The sequence below is a fragment of the Sander lucioperca genome, chromosome 21, assembly GCF_008315115.2.
Source record: "Sander lucioperca isolate FBNREF2018 chromosome 21, SLUC_FBN_1.2, whole genome shotgun sequence".
NCBI lineage: Eukaryota > Metazoa > Chordata > Actinopteri > Perciformes > Percidae > Sander > Sander lucioperca.
The window spans coordinates 14,721,075-14,730,458 of record NC_050193.1 but is presented as its reverse complement, the minus strand read 5'-3'; positions in this window follow the sequence as shown (position 1 = coordinate 14,730,458).

The window sequence follows — 9,384 nt, the reverse complement described above, 5'->3', positions numbered from 1 at the left end:
ACCTTCCCAGAAATCAGCTTTATAGGAACTGCAGACTTTAGCAGATTTTTCTGAATCATATTTGGTTGTAGTAAAATATTCATGTCTCAGTCATAGCACTGGAACCATGAATCATACATCTATAAAACTGGGGAAGCGAGGGGGAAAAGGAAGAGAAAATAAGGGAAGGGAAAAGAATAAAGTGGATAGAAAAGAAACAACAGGAGGAGTGTCGGAAGGGGAGGGAAGAGTAGAGAACATGTACTGGGAGCCAGACGGTTAAAGGGCAAACAGAGAGAGAAACTAGCGGATGGATGAATGAAAAAGGAAAGCAAAGTTACATGGTCACGTAATTTTAATAAAACATTTGTCCTATATAGTGGCAACATGCAATGACAACATTTGTTGTTGTTTGTTGTTGTTGATGTTCAAACGTATTGCATCACCAGCTCATGCGCCCATGTGTGTTGGAGTTAGCTTTCAAAGTCTAAAATGACCTTTCATTCTAGCATTCTAGCATAGCTTCTATGATACCAATCGGTGTAATGTTTGAAAAAAAAGCAGAACAGTATTCCATAATCAACCAAGTTTTGTAAAGACACTGTTTTTTAAAGTAACAAGTGCCACTGATGTTTTTATTAAAAGGCAAGAATGAAGAGTTTACATCATATATTTAACCCACAGAGACATAGAATGTCAAGGGTTAAAGAATCTGAGGGAAGGAAACAGTGTGTCTCCCACAATAACATTATTCATCTAATTATACATGAAAGGATGACATGTGGCAAAACAGCTCATGTCACTCCTACTTGTAGTCGTTGCATGTGTGTGCTCTTACTGTGAAAATGAAAAGAGGACAAGACAGGAGGAAGTGGAGGAGGAGAGAGAAAAATTCCCAAAAACATTGACAAAAATGCACTCACAATCACACACACACACACACACACACACACACACACACACACACACACACACACTGTACAAACAGACACGTGTAGGCACAGATAGCTAAGGCTGATGTTGTGTGTGAATATCCAGCTTGCCAAACATTAGCAAAAAGTGTGAGCCAGCAGTTTCTGTTTCCAGAGAAAATTTGTTGCTGATATAAAATTCAGCACAGGAACAAAGTGTTGGCTAAGTGACAGGGAAACCAAGATTCAGTAGGAGCAAGTATCCCTCAAATTCAACAAAAGACCTGCGTAAGCCCCTCTGAGACACAAAGAGAGAGAGAAGGGGAAGGAAGCTGAAGAGAGAAGGCCAGGTGAAATAGGGTCAGCGCTCATCTTCAACTGAACCTTATGAGGGTCTCCAGCCCCCCCCCCCACATACACACATACACACACACACACACACACACACACACACACACACACTCAAACACACACACACACACACACACACACACACACACACACACACACACACACACACACACACTCAAACACACACACAATGAGAACATGAGATGAATGCTGACATACTGTACCTATGGGCTATATGCTTACCCTGTCCTCTTTTCAGCTCTTAAGTTAAGGCAGATCACAGATACCGCTAACAAACACATGCATACATAACCAACATTACACATATTCCCGAGAGCAAGGTTAAAGGCAATACATCATAGGGTAGAAGATTGCTCCACATCCTAACAGTGTTTACAGTAAAAATGTTTAGAAGTCTGCCTGCTTTAGTTTAGCCTTTGGCAAGTGTGTATGTGCAGATTGCCTGTTCTATAGAATAAACAGTATGTTATACACTTTGTTTGCATTAATCAAAGTGGATATTTTGAGTTGTGAAAATATGTAAATAAAAAACAATATCTAAGGGCTACTCTGTTAGGCTCTGACGAGTTAAAGACATGCACACTTTTAAATTGTCATAAGATTATGTCTCAATTTCATGACTAAAAGGTATGTTTCTTAGTGGGATTTTTTTTTATTCTTTTTCATTTTTTTCATTTGCACATTTTAAATTTGGAATTGAGATTTGCATTGCAGGCAAAATAACTAAAAAAGCAATATTGATATGAAAAACAGTCATAGTAAAAAAATATTAACTTTGTTGAACATGCTATGCATCATTGTCTCATGGTCCAATTGACAAAAATTCAAACCATACATACTGTAGGTAAAAATGCTGCTGCTATTGCTGCCCTGCAATGGCTTTTTCAACAAACAAACAAAAATAAAATATCTGCATTTTAAATGTGTGTAGATTGTAAGAGTTCCCAGGACAGCTCCCATGTTACTGTGCTATGGGAGCTGTCCTGGGAACTCTTACTCCCATGGACAGCGGCTGCGACACAGTTCGGTGCAGAATGTTAAAAGATACACTTGAACTGAGCAGGAAAACAGGAGGGTTTGCTTTACGTATGTCAACACTACACAACACGGTCTCACGGCAGTTCGTGAAATGGTCACGTTATTTTTAATCTATTGATTCGTGTACACGCACACGTTTGTTGTTTTTTTCGTGTTTTTTTTCGTGGTCAGCACGTAATGGGAAGCATCTATACGGAGGTTGTGTTTAGGAAAAGAAGAACGGGGAAAGGACACGTCAAGCGCTGGGACACGATCTGCGGTCTCTGGGGGACGCGTGACAACAACGTGACGGCTGTGTTTAGGAAAACAACAACAGGGAAACGAAATGACACACGGGACATGAACGCTGGTTTCCGGGTGAAAGTCCTGTGTTGTTTGACCCATCCACCACCCCAAACAACCTCCCTGTGCGGATTTTTGACATTTCATACTACTCACTACCGTAGTCGTGCTTTGATCACGAAAGATGCCTCCCCCTTGAAATACATTAGTTTAAATAACGTGCTGACCCCCACGAAAAAAACGACATAAACGTGTCCGTGTACACGAATCAATAGATTAAATAACGTGACCATTTCACGAACTGCCGTTAGACTGCACTACAGTATCTAATCCTAACAAACAATTGTACTTTTCTATTTGTCTTCTATTTGCTGCCTGTTAATAAGTCACCAGTTTGTAAGATACTTCTCGTAGTTTGATTTCTGCATTTTACAGATATCATTCCTCTTTTCACCTGGGCCTTTGTCTGTGCGCAATATTATAGGCTGCATCTAAGTGTATGGAAACAGTAACAGAGCATCATAGTCTTATAATATTTTAAAATAAATATTGTATGAGGTAGTCCATGCTGCTTACGCTGCTCAAACTTTTGATTGTGATGACAAAAGGAGAAGAAGTTGGCAGGACTGTCCCAGCTAAGAGAGCCAATCCTCCTCCAATTATCCTGCTCCCTTCCTTCAACGAATTGCTCTCACACAGAGGAGCAGAGCGGCCCTTTTTTTTCTGTACGTCTGAGAGTCTTCACCGGAGAGCTCATTTATGGTAAGAGAGCAACGGAAGTAAGGATGTGCTAAAGTGGAACAGAATCCAGCTGAGAAAGCTGAGACTTCATGAAAGGTAGTCCCATGTGGTTCTGCTCGTTCAGTCAGTCAGTGGAAAAATCTCTCAGCAGACGCTGAAAATCCTACTTTTTGTAACTAAAATGAGACAAGCTGCACTAAATCAATGCTTACATCCCATTGTGACTATTTTGGGAGGTTCGGAGGTGATTTCTACTTTTTCTTAAAGATACAGTACATAAGTATGATTAAGCTGATTCAAAAAAACTTAAAGTCTTTTACCAAACATGGAAAATAACCAATGGGTTAGGTAATGCACATTCTAAATACCTCGTACCTAATTGTTTTCCATGTAATGAGGCGTACAGTACACACTGGTTTATGGATGACAGTGTTTACATTTAAAAAATGATACAACAGCACATTATATAAGATAACCCTCTTAAATTTAGCCTAAAGAGTGAGCCATGGCTCAGTCAAAGGAAAGACAAAATGTTTTATAATGAGTTAGCGCAGTAGCTCCTGGCACAACTCTGTGAATTTTGTGGTCCAATCCCTTTCTGCTGCTCCAATCTATACAAGCAGCTGAAGTATGGGCATTTGACCTCGGCCTGATCACAGCTTCCCAGATCTAAATGAATTATAGATGCTGAAATGTCACATTGATATAGTAACTGGCAGATGGGACGGTGGTTCTGGGTCATAAAGCTGTAATGAAGGAGATGTTTTAGACCTTTCACTCACACCAGTTTCTGCTCACAAGCTTAACGTAGGAGTGTTAAATAGTCTGAAATATGGCAGTGCAGATCTTCATCTGACTATGATGAAACCTCAATTGCACAACAGAGTGTGAAAATGAAAAGAAAAAGGTGAGCAGAAAGATAAATATAAAGTTAGTGTGATAAGGCAGGTTAGGGGAAACATCTTGCATGAGGACATTATATATATTGAATTTCTCAGTATTTCACAGGAGTCTCTCATACATGCCACCTCCCTCGCTTTCTACCTTTTATCTTCCTTTTCCAATATCACTAACATGTCCGTAGGGTTAGGTTTGAGCAAAGACGGTGAGCTCACTTCCCCTCTATATTAGGAGGGAGGTGGGAAAGGAAGGGGAGGACACTTGGGCCTAAGAGTTGAAGTAGCAATGTCCGCCACAAAATTTATATTTATAATATTCCTTCACATCTCTCTCTTTGCCTGTGTCTTTTCTCTTTCAGCATACTTTATTATAAGAGCTCACCCACCAGAAGGACATTTTTTTCCACTGTCCTCCACTTCTGCGGTGTGACTACAGCAAGAATAGTTTTTCACAACTTGCATTTAATTTGAAGGTTTTAAAAGATAATAATAAAGTGATTTCATGGGTTTGCGCCAACTGTCCTTCAGGCTGTTGCTCCTAATGGACAATTGGAGATACAGTTAACAATGATAAAAACTAATAGTAACTGCAGATTAAAGGATTCATTTTCTTCCCCAAAGAAGAAGCAATTTACTCTTTATTCATTCCTGTACAGTAGGAAAAACAATTTCCACGGGGCAGCAAGATTGGTACTGTTTCATTTTAATTCCATTGTGTTTCAGCTAAGTGGTTTCAACTAGTGCTGCTTTATATTAAACTGAAGTTTTTCTAAATCACCTGCCAGTCACAGGAAAACATTAGTCTAAAGGCTCTGACACACCACTGATCCATCGGCTCCCCGAGGTCGAAGAAGTGCCTCAGAACACACCGAAGCGACGCCGACTTGTGCGTACGTTCTACGCTTGCGCGAGATGTAATACGTCTCCATAACAGCAGGTGGCCCTAATCTGTATTGTCTGTACTGTATGAAAACCGGAAAGACGGAACATCTCTCTAGACCTAGTAAACACAGAGCACGCTGTCATCAGTCATTGTTTTCATCAGAGAGTGTTGATAGTAGGAAAGAAGGATCGTGGTTGTCATTACTCGCTGAATGGAAGAAAATACGATATCTAGTAATAAGAAGATGCTGCCGTTGTCAGCTGCGTTGTCAAATCGGCCAAATTGAACGGCGACGGCTCCTCAGACTGACGACGGCACGGAACACACCGGACAGACTCGAGTCACCGACCTCGCCAGACTGTCCGACGGCTGATAATCGGGTTGGTGTGTGAGCGCCTTAAGCCAAGGAACACATCCTCAGAAGCGTGTTCCCCAACAAAGAGTATGGCCACATCAGTATATTCTTATGTGATTAAGAGAGCCTGTAGCTCGCAGAGGCTCACAGAGGGGTCGGCGCACACACTTCTCGAATGTCAGCAAACTAAAATTGTTTCAGATGTAGAAGTTTTCACTGTCACTGCAGTGAAGTCGGTTTCCTGATTTCTTCTAGGTTTTCTTTACATTGTGGTCTGCTAAACATGACACTGCTCCCTAGTGGACGCGTACATTATACCCCCAATCCATTCAATAAAAATAAAAAACACACATGCCCAAGACAAATATAAAACTGGCTTTTTTTAGGAATGTAATACTAATAATAATTAAGAAATACAGCATTGCTAGCAACTGTGAACACTCTGGATATCTGCTGGTAGATTGTGTAAAGGTGGAAAGTAAAGGGGGCTAAAAAGATGCAGAGGAAGGAGGAGGAAGGAGGACGTGTGTATGACGTCATAAGAGCTGATATACAGATACAGCAAGTCCGTAGAGACAAGGAGAGAAAACGGCTGCGATGATGACGTTTTATATCACTCACACAATGACACATATAACTTTCATGACCACACAAACAAACAGGGACTCTCACACGCAAACAAGTCCTGACACTTTCCCTTGCACATAACAGATTATAACACATTATTTCTCCATGTTCTGTCTCTGACCCACTTGCATTTTTTCTTCTTCTTCCAATTTTCATGAAGGGGAGAGTGTGGGACGCGTGTCCACGTCAAAACGTGTCCACTATGGTAAAATACGCCAAAAGGGAATCTGTAATGAATATGTTCACCGACAGGATCTGCAGTGACTGCTCAAATCAGATGTTTTCACTTTTTGTGACACATCCCTTATCTCTTTGTTGCTATCTAAACAGTGAAAGATCAGATTCTGTTTCATTTTAATCTCCCTGTAAAGATGACAAGGCTGCAAATTAGATTTTTAACAGGTAGTGAAGATCTGGTCTACATTGGTAGTCATTACATTAACATTTATGTTGCATTAGCTCTCTATACACTCATAACAGTTGCTGATGTCCCTCTATCTCTCTTATGGCTTTCATCCTTTTTCCAAAGCTGTACTGAAAGAAAGACAAGAGACAAAAGATAACAAAAAGACACTACATGGTACTCATTTCACGTACAGACCATGGTTTGCTCTCTCTCTCTCTCTCTCTCTCTCTCTCTCTCTCTCTCTCTCTCTCTCTCTCTCTCTCTCTCTCTCTCCTGCTCTCCTTTTGTATCCCTTTCTCCCTCCCTGTGTCAGATGGGATTCGTGTACCTGATCTATTTAGGAGAGTGGGCAATGGTGGAGACTAAGGCACTGAGACACATCCTGCAGGCGGGGACCCTGTTTAAAAAAAAAAACGAGACACACTCATGTAGCTTGCAAACACCACCATACACACAGGCAAGTTTAGACACTTTTTCGTGCACATTTTCAAGAGTTTTGTAGATTGTGAGTGGCATAACTGGTTCATCTACCTCATTTTATATTCTCTAATATAAAGTATTTCTAAAAAAAAAGTGTGCTTTTAGGAATTAAGTTAAAAATGGCATGTTTTTTATATTGTGAAACACCATGACATCATACATTTGAATATGATGCAGTGGCTTTGGCGTGGATTTTATGCATTTTGGCGACATAACATTTGCTTGGCTTGATGCCGGGGGACATTCTGTTCACTTGTCTGACGCTCAGAGGGAATTTACATCCGCCTTTCACAGGTTGATCAGAGGTCAGCATCAGTTAGAGAACATTGCCTCTGGATGTAAAAGAGATTCAGTGTTTTGATCTCCAGCTGGGAAGAGACTGGTTTCTATTTCTTATTTAATATTACATTTGATAGATTCTTGGGATTTGAATATGTAGCCCAACTCACACACACACACACACACACACACACACGTTTGTGCACATACACAAACAAACACAAATTCACATCCAGGGGTGCCATCACGGTGAGGCATGTTGGAGTTGGGGCAGTGTGATGGTGTTATATAACAGGCCTGGCCAAGCACGGCTAAGCATTTTTTATCTGGGCTAACAACAACTCTACATGGAGTCATGGACTCAACATGTGTGTGTGTGTGTGTGTGTGTGTGTGTGTGTGTGTGTGTGTGTGTGTGTGTGTGTGTGTGTGTGTGTGTGGATGCAAAGGAAGGAGGGATGTTATGAAATCAGCTACAAGGGAAAAAGACTAAATGTGTGTGTAACATTAGAGGAGTGTCAAAGAAAATCAGACAGGCAGAGTAAAAGGTATAAAAACAGACTGACAGTGACAGACTTAAAAGATTTAGATTAAGTCCAAGCAAACTCCTTGAGCTGTTTCAGGGCAAGTTGAACGCACGTTTCAGGACGGTAATTTAAGTAACTTGTGAATTGAAACTAAGTTTGAGGCGGTATCATGTGTCTAGGATTGTTTCAGCAGAAGGCAGGGCTAGAGGGTATTACTTACTGTCAGGAACTTGGGACAAAGCTTAAGTTTGATCATAATGACTTAATGAATTCAAATAAACAGCTAAGTTAAGGTCGCCCATAGTTGTGTCTGCCAGAATGGGGGCGATTGTATATTGCTTGGTTAGTTAAGTTACAAATGTCTGCCATTGCAGTTGGTTAAGTTCCGTACTTAACATAGTTACGTCTTGTTCTGCGTCACGTACATAAATATGTCACGTACTTACGTATATCTTCGAAACAGCCAAAAATGAACATGAAGCCAAGTGAACAGAAAAGAAAAGCTTTGAAATGGGAAAGCACCTGTCCACCGCCTCATACTTACAGATTCCCATCCAAAACACATATTTTTGGAACAGATATGCATTTTTTGTTAGCTTGTCAGAATATAAGTCATGTCAATTATTATGTGTATTTGACAGTCTCTGCTGTCAGGGGGTTGTGAAATGGTGGGAATTATTTAATTTTGTAATGCTAATGCTAAGGCAGAAGGAGAGACTGATAGTATCACTGAAGAGTTGGCTGTACCCAGATGGCCCATGTTTATCTATAACATCACAGAGGTAAGAGAGGACAGCAAGACACGGAGAGATAAGGACTAAAGGAAAAGGAGGGAGGGGAGATGAAAGGAAAGTTGAGTTATGTTGTGGTGGAAGTGTGTGTGTGTGTGTGTGTGTGTGTGTGTGTGTGTGTGTGTGTGTGTGTGTGTGTGTGTGTGTGTGTTAGCCAGCAGGCAAAAGATCTGAATGGCTGTCCCAGATACCCAAATAAGTCTCCTCACATAATTCTACATCGCAATTGCTTAAGTCAGCAGGGATGACACACACACACACACACACACACACACACACACACACCACTTGTGCACATGATTACTTCAGCTTCATCATCTGCCTCCCTTACCTCGCGTGCGTGTGTGTGTGTGTGTGCATGTGTGCGTGTGTGTGCGTTAGGGCACTTGCATGTGGCATCCTTTCGAGGCAGACTGATCCACAGCAGGCGTCCTTTGATTGTGTTATTTAAGCCCTGTGATTCTCCATGTGCAAGCATTTTACACACACAGATAAACACTGACACAAACACACAGAGCCAATTAACACCTCAGTCTCCCTGTGGTATGCCGCAATCAAGCTGGATATTTTTAATCAAACATGAGTGCTCACATAGCAGCACACCTGCACTCCACCCATACACACTCACACACACACACACACACACACACACACACAGATACACAGATACACACAGTTTAAATGAACTGAAATCATTTGAGCTACAAGTTTAGCAACAAGTAATTTGGCTGTGTTAGTGATTAGCCTGATGCACAATTACCCTTTAGCCCTATAGCATGCTCGTTTATCACCATTTGCGGGGGCAATGTGATGGG